At 40.2% G+C, this 13,684-nt stretch overlaps 1 protein-coding gene across 1 annotated transcript in view; it reads right to left on the bottom strand.

Annotated features, from left to right (window-relative positions):
• Positions 1 to 13,684, bottom strand: part of LOC112249919 (brorin-like) — a 48,627-nt gene extending 34,943 nt beyond the window's left edge. The window contains exon 1 of the mRNA XM_024419694.2: positions 13,334 to 13,684. The gene's annotated coding sequence lies outside the window, so the exon portion shown is untranslated. The remainder of the gene's footprint in view (positions 1 to 13,333) is intronic.

The raw sequence follows: 13,684 nt of genomic DNA, 5'->3' as shown, positions 1-13,684 counted from the left end.
GAGGTAAGGTAAGGGAGGTAAGGCAATAAATAAGCCATAGTGGCGAAATAATTACAGTTTAACAATTAAACACTGGAGTGATAGATGTGCAAAAGATGAAGGTGACTGACTGACTGAACAGAGCAATATTTCAGCCGCATTTAATTGAGCTAAGGTATTGAAGAGTGTGAGACTGCCAGGTTCAATAGCACTCATTGAGACATTGAAATTGTGACATATGTTATATTATAGTCTTATTCTGTATTAGGGAGTTGGTGGCATCTAAACTCTATGAGGGAGTCTGTTCTACTCAAATCCCATCAAACAGGAAATGGTGTATCACAGCAGCTGATGTATCAGAGCAGCTGATGGCCTGTGGTCCCTAAACCCCTCTGACAGCCTAACCTTTCACCTCCTGGTGGACTTCATTAACGTCATCGTCAGGGACCGCCCCGGCGTCTGCATACTGCTTGGCGACTTTGCATGAGCAGATAAAGAAATCTCAGGTGACTGAGACGTTTGATGCCATCTTCTCCAGATGTATGGGAAGCATTGTAGAGGACACACAAGGAGTTGGATGTCGGTTGGCATTTGTTCCCTCCCAGAGATATGTCCTCCATCGCTTAATTTACCCACAACCCCCTTTCACCCTGCCGGACCTCAGCAAGCATGATGCTGAGCGCGTGACACTGGTGCCTGACTCCTGCACCCTGCTCATTGAGGGCGTGACCTTTGGCTTGACCTCTACAAACATCGTGTTCGACATGGGAGCAGAGGAGATCAGATGTGCTGCCGGTTCGGAAAGATTCTCACGCATCTTGAAACACATGCTGACCCAGAGAAGCTACTACCCCCTGTACCTGCTGGTGAAATGAGAAATTCCAGAGCTAGGGCCAGATACCCCACAGTCCTGATGTGCGCTACTTCATCAAGGATGTGATTGGCTGTGTGTGTGTGTCAATCCTGGACCATGGGCCAGGTGGGAGGGACTTATGGCAAGCTGCTCATCAAGAGGAGCTCCACATCATAGATGGGAAGAGTCAGTCCCTGTGTGGCCGGCTAAGTGGTCAAGATCTAACCTGATTGAAGACTGACTGAAGATTGATCACTCTCCCTACTTCTCATCATATTACACAATGATCTATTCTACAAGGGCTTGTCTGTTTATTTTTGTATATCAGTACTTTGATATAATGTAACTGGCTGCTTACCGTAATTTAATTGGGTAATTTTCTCTGTCCTATATTAACCCATTCGTAGACGCAAACTGCTTTCGCGCCTATGGACGATATTATCATCTGGTCAGGAGTTTTGTTAAGATCCCCGACACTCGTTCTGATCGTTAAAACGTATCGTTTGCAGTACGGTTTTGGAAACATATGGAACTAATCTTTCATATCAGCGAGAAATAATTTTCCAAAAACAAAAGGCTAAAATACTACACACCTTTATAGGGTTAGTGTTCCCACACGGCCATATCGCCATGTTATATTGCTTGTTTACAGAAGACAGACGGAAGACATAGGCGGCCACCTGTACTAATTAGCCATCTAGCGTGCTAGGAACACGTGTGTAAGCGTAACTGGGGAGGCAGTGTAGTTCGTCAACTGGAGGCACACACAGCAAAGTAGCACTTTAGGGGACTTGATCCTCCTCCTCCTTCCTTCCGACCGGTCAAAAACTGGTTGCATCAAGGTTGTTTCCACGTCATTTCAACAACAAAAAACGCAACGGATTGGGATTTGCAAAAAGTCATCAACGTAATGGAATTTCGTCTTTTTTTTCTCCACCAAACTTTTAACCTAAATCCAATGACATGGTGTCCTTTTTGTGTGTGTTCATTTCACGTTGAATTCACGTTAGTTGACATCTCAAACAAATGTAAATCAAAACTATACGTTGAAATGACATCTGTGCCCAGTGGGTTCGTTGTGAGCCTAGGGTTGTTCCATGGCTGATTGTTCTAATGCTCCTGTTGGTCCAACACACATCTATGAAGGGGCAATCTCTTATTCTTGAGTGGAGTTCTCACTTCATGCCAAAATCTTCTGGGGGCAATAAGCAAATAATTACCATAATTGTTTATTAATGATTATCATCTCTACACTATGTTGTTCAGCCTCCTGTGTCAGGGAGTGTCTACCCAAAAATGTACTCTTATGCAAATAGGAATGAGGTGGAGTGTGCTCTTACCTCCGAGGTAGGATATTATCAGCAGTGTATTATAACAGACTACGGCTGGGAAGAGGATAACTGGCGAAAGCATTTCCTCTTTTGTGGCCGTGTACAACACTCATGTTGTACAACTGGTGTACAAAGAATTTTTCAGAATGGTTGTGATACAGCTGATATTTTTTGTGAGTCAAACAGAGAGCTTGACTGCACGAATAATGTTTACACAACGACTGTGGGGTGACTCCAAAATGCTTGTGTATTTCTCTTGTGCAGAAAAACTCTCTGTTGTATCACTACCATTTGTATCAGTTGTACAACGTGAGTGTGTACAGAGGCATTGCCTCCTGAATCAGGTAGCATCTGTGTGTTGGAGGTCACCTATCACGTCAGCAATGAAACCCCACAAATCTCCAGAGTAGTTCCACTCCATCCTGTTGAGGTCCCATAGGGCGGAGCACAATTGGCCGGGTTAGGGTTTGGCCGGGGTAGGCCGTCATTGTAAATAAAAACGTGTTCTTAACTGACTTGTCTAGTCAAATCAAATATTTAAAAAGATACATAAATAAATGGAGTCTACAACCAAAATTCCCCAATTAAAGCTAAACTGCAATAAAGGGAAAGGCAGTGTTCTCCTTAGGCTTATAGTAAGCACTATTACAACTTTAACATAGACACACAATTTTCTAAACGGATTGTGTGAGAGATGGTTACTAAGCACACTGAGGGCTCATATTTCTGTTCTGCCTTCAGAAAGTATTCCCCTTGACTTATTCCACATTTTGTTGTGTTACTGCCTGAATTCCAAAGTGGATTAGATAGATATTTTTTCTCACCTATCTACACACAATACCTCACAATGACAAAGTGAAAACATGTTTTTAGACTTTTTAGCAAATGTATTGAAAATGAAATTCTGAGTCAATTACATATTAGAATCACCTTTGGCAGCGATTACAGCTGTGGGTGAATTCTGGGTAAGTCTCGGTAAGAGCTTTGCACACCTGGATTGTACAATATTTGCACATCATACTTTAAAAAAATGTCAAGCTCTGTAAAGTTGGTTGTTGATCATTGCTAAACAACCGTTTTCAAGTCTTCCCATAGATTTTCAAACAGATTAAGTCAAAACTGTAACTCGGCCACTCAGGAACATTCAATGTCATCTTGGTAAGCAACTCCAGTGTATATTTGGCCTTGTGCTTTAGGCTATTGTCCTGCTGAAAGGTGAATTTAAACTCCCAGTGTCTGTTGGAAAGCAGACTGAAACAGGCTTTAGGCTTTATTTTAAGACTGAAACAGGCTTTATTTAGGATTTTGCCTGTGATTAGCCCTATTGTGTTTTTTTACCCCCCAAAAAACTCCCTAGTTTCTAGTTTCTACAGCTTCTAACCCCATGCCCAATGACAAACATATTCATGACATGATACAGCCACCACCATGCTTGAAAATATGAAGAGTGGTACTCAGTAATGTGTTGTGATGGATTTGCTCCAAATATAAGGCTTTGTATTCAGGACATACAGTGCATTCGGAAAGTATTCAGACGGCTTGACTTTTTCCACATTTTGTTACATTACAGCCTTATTTTAAAATGGATGATATAGTTTTTTCCTCTCATCAATATACACACATTACTCCATAATGACAAAGAAAATCATGTTTTTTAGAAAATGTTTCGAATTTATCACATTTACATACAGTACCGGTCAAAAGTTTGGACACACCTACTCATTCAAGGGTTTTTCTTTATTTGGACTACTTTATACATTGTAGAATAATAGTGAAGACATCAACACTATGAAATAACACATACGGAATCATGTAGTAACCAAAAAATTGTTAAACAGCTCAAAAAATATTTTATATTTCAGATTTTTCAAAGTAGCCACCATTTGCCTTGATGACAGCTTTGCACACTCTTGGCATTCTCTCAAGCAGCTTCACCTAGAATTATTTTCCAACAGTCTAAAAGGAGTTCCCACATATGCTGAGCACTTGTTGGCTGCTTTTCCTTCACTCTGCAGTCCAACTCATCCCAAACCACCTCAATTGGTTTGAGGTCGGGTGATTGTAGATTCCAAGGCATCTGATGCAGCACTCAATCACTTTCCATCTTGGTCATTGTCCTGTTGAAAAACAAGTGATAATCCCATTAAGTGGAAAGCAGATGGGATGCCATATTGCTGTAGAATGCTGTTAAGTGTGCCCTGAATTCTAAATGAATCACCGACAGTGTCACAAGCAAAGCACCTCCACACCATCACACTTCCTCCTCCATGCTTCACGGTGGGAACCACACATGCAGAGATCATCCGTTCACCTACTCTACGTCTCACAAAGACACAACGGCTTGAACCAAAAATCTCAAATTTGGACTCATCAGACCAAAGGACAGATTTCCACCAGTCTAATGTCCATTGCTCATGTTTCTTGGCCCAAGAAAAGTTTCTTATTATTATTGGTGTCCTTTAGTAGTGGTTTCTTTGCAGCAATTCGACCATGAAAGCCGGTGTCAGAGGAAGGCCCTAAAAATTGTTAAAAACTCCAGCCAACCTAGTCATTGACTGTTCTCTCTGCTAACGCACGGCAAGCGGTATCGGAGCGCCAAGTCTAGGTCCAAGAGGCGTCTAAACAGCTTCTATCCCCAAGTCATAAGTCAAATCATTTTTTAGGGCTTTCCTCTAACACTGCCTGGTAAAGAGGTCCTGGATGACAGGCAGCTTAGCCCCAGTGATGTACTGGGCTGAACGCACTACCCTCTTTGGTGCCTTGCGGTCGGAGGCAGAGCAATTACCGTTCTCGATGTTGCAGCTGTAGAACCTTTTGAGGATCTGAAGACCCATGCCAAATATTTGTAGTTTCCTGAGGGAGAATAGGTTTTGTCGTGCCCTCTTCACGACTGTCTTGGTGTGTTTGGACCATTCTAGTTTGTTGGTGATGTGGACACCAAGGAACTTGAAGCTCTCAACCTGCTCCACTACAGCCATGTCGATGATGAGAATGGGGGCGTGCTCTGTCCTCCTTTTCCTGTAGTCCACAATCATCTCCTTACTCTTGGTTACATTGAGGGATAGGTTGTTATTCTGGCACCACCCGGCCAGGTCTCTGACCTCCTCCCTATAGGCTGTGTTGTCGTTGTCGGTGATCAGGCCTACCACTGTTGTGTCGTCTGCAAACTTAATGGTGTTGGAGTCGTGCTTGGCCATACAGTCGTGGCTTGAACAGGGAGTACAGGAGGGGACTGAGCACGCACCCCTGAGGGGCTCCAGTGTTGAGGATCAGAGTGGCAGATGTGTTGCTACCTACCCTTACCACCTGGGTCAGCCCGTCGGGAAGTCCAGGATCCAGTTGCAAAGGGAGGTGTTTAGTCCCAGGATCCTTAGCTTATTGAACAACTCGTCAAATGGCTCCCCAAACTACATGCATTGCACAATTCACTTTAACTTCTTTGGGAACAGCGGCAGTATTGAGTAGCTTGGATGAATAAGGTGCCCTATGTAAACTGCCTGTTACTCAGGCCCAGAAGCTAGGATATGCATATGCATGGTAGTATTGGATAGAAAACACTCTAAAGTTTCCGTAACTGTTAAAATAATGTATGTGAGTATAACAGAACTCGTAGTGCAGGCGAAAACCTGGAAGGAATTCTCAAGTTTGTATTTTTCAAGGGATTGTTTATCCAATATCCTGTCTGTGGGGTCAGATTGCACTTCCTAAGGCTTCCAGTAGATGTCAACAGTTTTTAAAAGTTGTTTCAGGCTTCACTTGTGAAAGGGGGGAGAATAAGAGCAGTCACTGTAAGTGGCTCAGCTCAAAGGCATGAGTTGTTTATTGCGCTTTCCTGTGAAGCGCGCCGTTTGTTTTCTTTCCATTGTAATGAAAACGGTATTGTCCGGTTGAAATATTATTGAATATTTATGACAGAAACACTCTAAGGATTGATTAGAAACATCATTTGACATGTTTCTACAAACTTTAATGGAACTTTTTGAACTTTTCGTCTGGATGATGGGACCTCGCTTTGTGCATATGGAATACTGAACTAAATGCGCAAACAATGAGGAGGTTATTGGACATAAAGAGGAACTTTATCGAACCAAACTAACATTTATTGTGTAACTTTATTGTGTAACTGGGAGTGAGTCTGGAAGTCCCATCCGATGAATATCAAAGGTAAGTGATTAATTTGAACGCTATTTCTGACTTTTGTTGACTCCACAACTTGGCGGGTAACTGTATGTCTTGTTTTGCTAGCTGAGCGCTGTACTCAGATCATCGCATGGTATGCTTTCGCCGTAAAGCTTTTTTGAAATCTGACACAGTGGCTGCATTAAGAATAAGTTTTTATTAAAGCCTATGTATAACACTTGTATCTTTCATCAATGTTTATGATGAGTATTTCTGTAATTTGATTTGGCTCTCTGCAATTTCACCGGATGTTTTTGAGACAATGCATTACTGAACATAACGCGCCAATTTAAACTGAGGTTTTTGGATATAAAGATTAACTTTATCGAACAAAACAAGTGCAACCAGATGAAGATCATCAAAGGTTAGTTATTAATTTCATTTCTATTTCTGATTTTTGTAACTTCTCTCCTTAGCTGGAAAATGGCTTTTTGTGGCTAAGCGCTGTCCTAACATAATCGCATGGTATGCTTTCGCCGTAAAGCCTTTTTGAAATCTGACACCTTGGTTGGATTAACAGCAAGTTAAGCTTTATTTTGATGTATTGCACTTGTGATTTCATTAAGTTGAATATTTATAGTAATTTAATTTGAATTTGGTGCTTTGCCATTACACCGGATGTTGGCCAGGTGGGACGCTAACATCCCACCTATCACAGAGAGGTTAATAACTCTACCCATATATTACATCAATTACCTCGACTAACCGGTACACCTGCACATTGACTCTGTACCGGTACCTCCTGTATATAGCATCGCTATTGTTATTTTACTGCTGCTCTTTAATTATTTGTTCATTTTACTTCTTAGTTTTCTTGGCATTTTTCTTAAAACTGAATTGTTGTTTAAGGGCTTGTAAGTCAGCATTTCACTGTAAGGTCTACACCTGTTGTATTCGGCACATGTAACAAATAACATTTGATTTGAAATTTGGTGTGATTCACGCAGTCTCCTCTGAACTGTTGATGTTCAGATGTGTGTGTTACCTGAACTCTGTGAAGCATTTATTTGGGCTGCAATTTCTGAGGCTGGTAACTTTAATGAACTTATCCTCCGCAGCAGAGGTAACTCTGGGTCTTCCTTTCCTGTGGCGGTCCTCATGAGAGCCAGTTTCATCATAGCACTTAATGGTTTTTGCAACTGCACTTTTCCAGATTGACTGACCATCATGTCTTAAAGTAATGATGGACTGTCGTATCTCTTTGCTTATTTGAGCTGTTCTTCCCATAGTATGGATTTGGTATTTTACCAAATAGGGCAATCTTCTGTATACCACCCCTACCTTGTCACAACACAACTAATTGGCTCAAATGCATTAAGAAGGAAAGAAATTCCACAAATGAACTTTTAACAAGGCACACCTGTTAATTTAAATGCATTCCGGGTGACTACCTCATGAAGCTGGTTGAGATAATTCCAACAGTGTGCAAATGCTACTTTGAAGAATGTCAAATATAAAATATATTTTGATTTGTTGAACACTTTTTAAGTTACAACATGATTCCAAATGTGTTAACTCATATTTTTTTATGTCTTCACTACTTTTTTACAAGGTTGAAAATAGTACAAATAAAGAAAACCCCTTGAATGAGTAGGTGTGTCCAAACTTTTGACTGGTACTGTAAGTATTGACCCTTTACTCAGTACTTTGTTGAAGCACCTTTGGCAGCAATTATAGCCTCAGATCTTATTGGGTATGACACTACAAGCTTGGCACACCTGTATTTGGGGAGTTTCTCCCATTCTTCTTTGCAGAGCCTCTGAAAATCTGTGAGGTTGGAAGGGGAGCATCGCTGCACAGCTATTTTCAGGTCTCTCCAGAGATGTTCGATCGGGTTCAAGTCCAGGCTCTGGCTGAGCCACTCAAGGACATTCAGACTTGTCCCTAAGCCACTCCTGTATTGTCTTGGCTGTGTGCTAATTTTCCTGTTGGAAGGTGAACCTTAGGTGAACCACCCCAGTCTGAGGTCCTGAGCGCTCTGGAGCAGATTTTCATCAAGGATCTCTCTGTACTTTGCTCCATTCATCATTCCCTCGATCCGGACTAGTCTCCCAGTCCATGCCGCTGAAAAATATCCCCACTGCATTATGCTACCACCACCCTACTTCCCTGTAGGGATGGTGCCATGTTTCCTCCAGACGTGATGCATGGCATTCAGACCAAAGAATTCAATATTGGTTTCATCAGACCAGAGAATCTTGTTTCTCATGGTCTGAGAGTCCTTTAGGTGCCTTTTGTCAAACCCCAAGCGGGCTGTCATGTGCCTTTTATCATTGGTGTAAAGTACTTAAGTAGTACTTTAAAGTATTTTTTACTTAAGTTTTTTTTTTTTGGTATCTGTCCTTTACTTTACTATTAACATTTTTGACAACTTTTATTTTTCCTTTACTACATTCCTAAAGAATATTATGCACTTTTTACTACATACAATTTCTCTGACACCCAAAAGTACATTTTGAATGCTTAGCAGGACAGAAGATGGTCCAATCCTCTTATCTGGCAGACTCACTAAATGCAAATGCTTTGTTTGTAAATTATGTCTAAGTGTTGGATTGTGACCCTGGCGATCCATAAATAAAAAATAAAAAACAATTGTGCCTTCTGGTTTGGGTAATTTAAGGAATTGTAAATTATTCATACTTTTACTTTTACTTTTGATACATTTTAGCAACTACATGTACTTTTGATACTTAAGTATATTTAAAACCAAATACTTTTAGACTTTTACTCAAGTAGTATTTTACTGGGTGACTTTCACTTTGACCATGAGTCATTTTCACATTTTTTTGTGTCACATTTTTTTTAACGTTACGGAAAAAGCCTAACATTGCAATAATCTGAGACGGCGCTCAGACGTAACAATATTTCTCCGCCATGTTGGAGTCAACAGAAATACAAAATTACAACATAAATATTCCCTTACCTTTGATGATATTTCATCAGAATGTAGTGCAAGGAGTCCTAGTTCAACAATAAATCGTTTTGTTTCATAATGTTCAATTCTAGTGTCCAAGTAGCAGCATTTGCTACCACTTTCAGCTCACATGCCCAAAATTACTTCTGGTCCAGGATAACTTTGCATGAAAACTTCCAAAAAAACTTCCAAAACTTCCAAAAGACATATTACAGGTCGAAGAAACTGGTCAAACTAAGTGCAGAATCAATCTTCAGGATGTTATAATCATATATATCCAATAGCATTCCAACCGGATCATTCGTTTTCATCTGGGGCTGATTGGAACAGCCGAAGCACTCAAAGACAAACGCGCCACAACAAAATGGAATTATTTTGCGACACCAACTACTTTCCTTCCCATTAGGTCAAAGTTCACAGCAAATGCTCCATTACAGTTTCTACTGAATGAGGACATCTAGTGGAAGACGTAGGAAGTGTTTCCAGATCCATAACTTGTTGGGAAGGGAGGGGGCGATGACGTTAAAGTTGCCCCAACTTTCAGGATTTCAAAACTTGTTTGGAAGATTGCCTGCCCTGTGAGTTCTGTTATACTCACAGACATAATTCAAACGGTTTTAGAAACTTCAGAGTGTTTTCTATCCAATATTAATAATAATATGCATATATTAGCAATTTAGGACAGATTTTGATGCAGTTCACTATGGGCACGCAATTCATCCAAAGTGAAAATACTGCCCCCTATCTGTAAGTGGTTTTAAGGTATCTTTACTTTAAGTTTGAAAATGTAGTACTTTTCCCACCACTGCCTTTTACTGAGGAGTGGCTTCATTCTGACCACTCTACCATAAATGCCTAATTAGTGGAGTGCTACAGAGATGGTTGTCCTTCTGGAAGGTTCTCCCATCTCCACAGAGGAACTCCAATCATGTTAAGATGGAATCAGCGAGGATGGCTGACATTTTACATGCCCGTAACCAATTGTGCTATTTTGATCATTTTTTTGCATTGTTTGTCACTTATTTGTGTACTTATTTCGTACATAATGTTGCTGCTACCGTCTCTTATGACCGAAAATAACTTCTGGACATCAGAATGGGGATTACTCACCACGAACTGGAAGAAGCTTTTTCCTTTAACGAGTCCGATGAGAAAGATATACTGCTCTCCCGTGAACAGGCCCAGATCCCCGTCATTTGCGTGAAGAAAAGACGGAGGAAAAGAGGACGCAGATCGGGCTGCCTTTTGATAATCCGTAGGCGAGTGAGTAAACTTCCCTTGCCATCAATCCTACTTGCTAACATACAATCATTGGAAAATTCAATTGATGACCTACGATTATGATCATCCTACCAACGGGACATTAAGAACTGAAATATCTTATGTTTCACCGAGTAGTGGCTGAACGACAACACAGATAATATAGAGCTGGAGAGATTTTCAATGCACCGGCAGAACAAAGACGAGGGGTGGGGGTGTGTGTCTTTTTGTCAATAACAGCTGGTGTGCAATGTCTAATATTAAAGAAGTCTTGAGGTATTGCTCGCCTATGGTAGAGTACCTTATGATAAGCTGTAGACCACACTATCTACCAATAGAGTTCTCATCTATTTTTTTTACAGCCATTTTAAAATATGACTGTAAACCTAACAAAATGTGGAAAAAATCAAGGGGTCTGGATACTTTCCGAATGCACAGTAAAGTTCAAAGTTCAGTTTTAATTTAGTGCCTTATTGCAAACAGGATGCATGTTTTGGAATAGTTTTAGTCTGTACAGGCTTCCTTCTTTCCACTCCGTCATTTAGTTTAGTATTGTGGAGTAACTACAATGTTGTTGATCCATTCTCAGTTTTCCCCTATCACAGCCATTAAACTCTGTAACTGTTTTTAAGTCACCATTGGCCTGATGGTGAAATCCCAATGTCTGCTTTTTTATTTTTACCCATCTAAAAATAGGTGCCCTTCTAAGCGAGGCATTTGTCTTTGTGGGTGAATCTGTGTTTGAAATTAACTGCTCGAATATAGGGAATTTATAGATAATTGTATGTGTAGGGTACAGAGATTAAGCAGTCATTCAAAAGAAATGTTAAACACTATTATTGCACACAGAGTCCATGAAACTTATTATGTGACTTGTTAAGCACATTTTTACTCCTGAATTTTATGCTTGCCATAACAAGACACTTCAGCTTTTAATTTTCAATGAATTTCTACAATTTCTAAAAACATAATTCAAATTCATCTGGCCAATGGTTATTGTGTGTAGGCCAGCTGAATAAAATCTCGATTTAATCCATTGTAAATTCAGGCTGTAACACAACAAAATGTGGGGTGTGAATATTTCCTGAAGGCACTGTACGCATAGATGACATTGCATGTTCTGCAAAGAAGGCATATGCAGCTCAAGCATTTCCTTTGAGATCGGTTTAATTTTGTGACAATGTAGATCAAGTGAGATGAAATGGAAAGTGTTCCAACAGTGATGGCAAGTGGGCTGAGAGTTGACAGTGTTGGGACGGGATTGAATACATTTTCCTTCACTTGAAAATCTTCCATATGTTGATGTGAATAAATGGTGTGAAATTAGAAAAATAGAATTAAAGCAATGAGAGTGGCTGAGACAGAATCCAATACTTTTCTAATGCTGCCTGCAAGTGTTTCATTGAATTGCATGCATTGACTGTTATATTTATTACTGACCCAAATCCCAACTCCCCAAAAAAGAAGCCTAAACATGCAATAACAATCCTTAATCAAAAATAATTAAATTATCCCAAAATGTAATTTATCAATGTAATTGTGTATGCCCAAATACTTTAAGCCTGTTGAAGGTTGTAACTGGAAATAACAACATTGGATCCTCAATATTGATCCTCAAGCTTAATAGCCAGTTAATAAGGCTGATATGCAAAATGTCCCCAGTTCATGTCTGCTGGGGTTAATGTGTTAACCATGTGGGCTATCTGAGATGTGTGGGATTAATCAGAAATTGTGTGAGGTTGCAAAATCTTTGATCCAGTAATCCAGATCAAATGTATCCCCTCACCACCACCACCCTGGTATCTCTTTGCTTTTGGGTGGAACTTGAAATCAAATTTGAATGTATCTGATGATATCTGATGATACTGCATCTTGTGCAACAGCAAAGAACCTGTTTTATTAATGATCCCATGCTATGTAATTGAAATATTGCATTTCAACCAAATATTGCCTTTGGCTGAAATATTGCCACTCCTATGGGTGAACAGAATCTTAAAGCATGATCATTTTGATATTGATTAATATTATAAAAAATTGGCCCCTGAAGTCCATGCATGTCTGGAATCGTGCAGATGGATAATGTATGGGTCCCCATGAAAAATGGGGTTTACATTCAACACAATGTATGCATACATACCTTTCAATATGATTTAACTTGATGACAAATGATTCGTGTGATAGGAGAATGCAATGTTCCATATTGCAATTGCTCATTCCAAGGCGTGCATTTGCCGTATAATGCATTGTATGATCAAATAGATGATGCTTAGTCTTGACATCCCCACCTGTTACAGCCCTAGACTAGTCTACTGCATGCACTTCAGACATTGCAAAACGTCGCAAAACAGGAGGCACGATCAAACAATAAATCAAAAAAAAAATGGGTGGGGGGCAGCCAATCCACAGCGTACTGTAGTCCACTTCAAAATGACAATAAAACCGTTCATTATTCTGAATATAGCGCCATACACAATTTGAGTTCATTCAATTGGTTGGCACAATAGAGCACCACAGTCTTTGCAGGTGGACTGTCTTCGAATGGTGCTCTTATTACTACCTCACTGGATTCCATGCTTTTCAGATGCATAAAAAAATTGCTTGTGCATTTGCATTTACTACCTTTAAATCCTTTGCAGATTGGCTACTATGGACGTCAGGGGCGTAACGTTATGCATCTATATGTATAGATACTATCTCCTATTGCAACAAAGTAAGTTGGTATGAATGTACATTACTCCATATTGGATTAATTGGTTGAGTATTCACCAGTTAAGTTGCGAAATAATTGAAAGAGTGGCAGATAATATAAATGCATACCTGTAAGCTTCTGCATGTGTCCTTATCCGTTGGGTGACGGTTGGGTTGAGGTAGAAGTCGAAGCTTTTTTTTTATTGCAGGCTATAAGCTGCTCACGGTAACAACATATCACTATAGAGACATAACAACTGTCGCATATAGCCTACAACAAAACAAAACTACAAACACTATTGCAAACACGGGTCTAGTAGTTTCCAATAAGGATGCTTGATTTTCCGTAGATGCGTCTTGCGCAACTTGCGGTCCTCTTTCATATAGGGAGGTCCTCCTTGCTATAGAGAGGTCCTCCTTCCCTTTCAGTCGCTCGTTCGAAACACTGCAAGGCGAGTGGCGCCAATGCTTTCTTCCTCG

The sequence above is a fragment of the Oncorhynchus tshawytscha genome, linkage group LG01 (assembly GCF_018296145.1).
Source record: "Oncorhynchus tshawytscha isolate Ot180627B linkage group LG01, Otsh_v2.0, whole genome shotgun sequence".
NCBI lineage: Eukaryota > Metazoa > Chordata > Actinopteri > Salmoniformes > Salmonidae > Oncorhynchus > Oncorhynchus tshawytscha.
The sequence above is the reverse complement of the archived record's forward strand: the minus strand, read 5'-3'. Positions and strand labels throughout refer to the sequence as shown.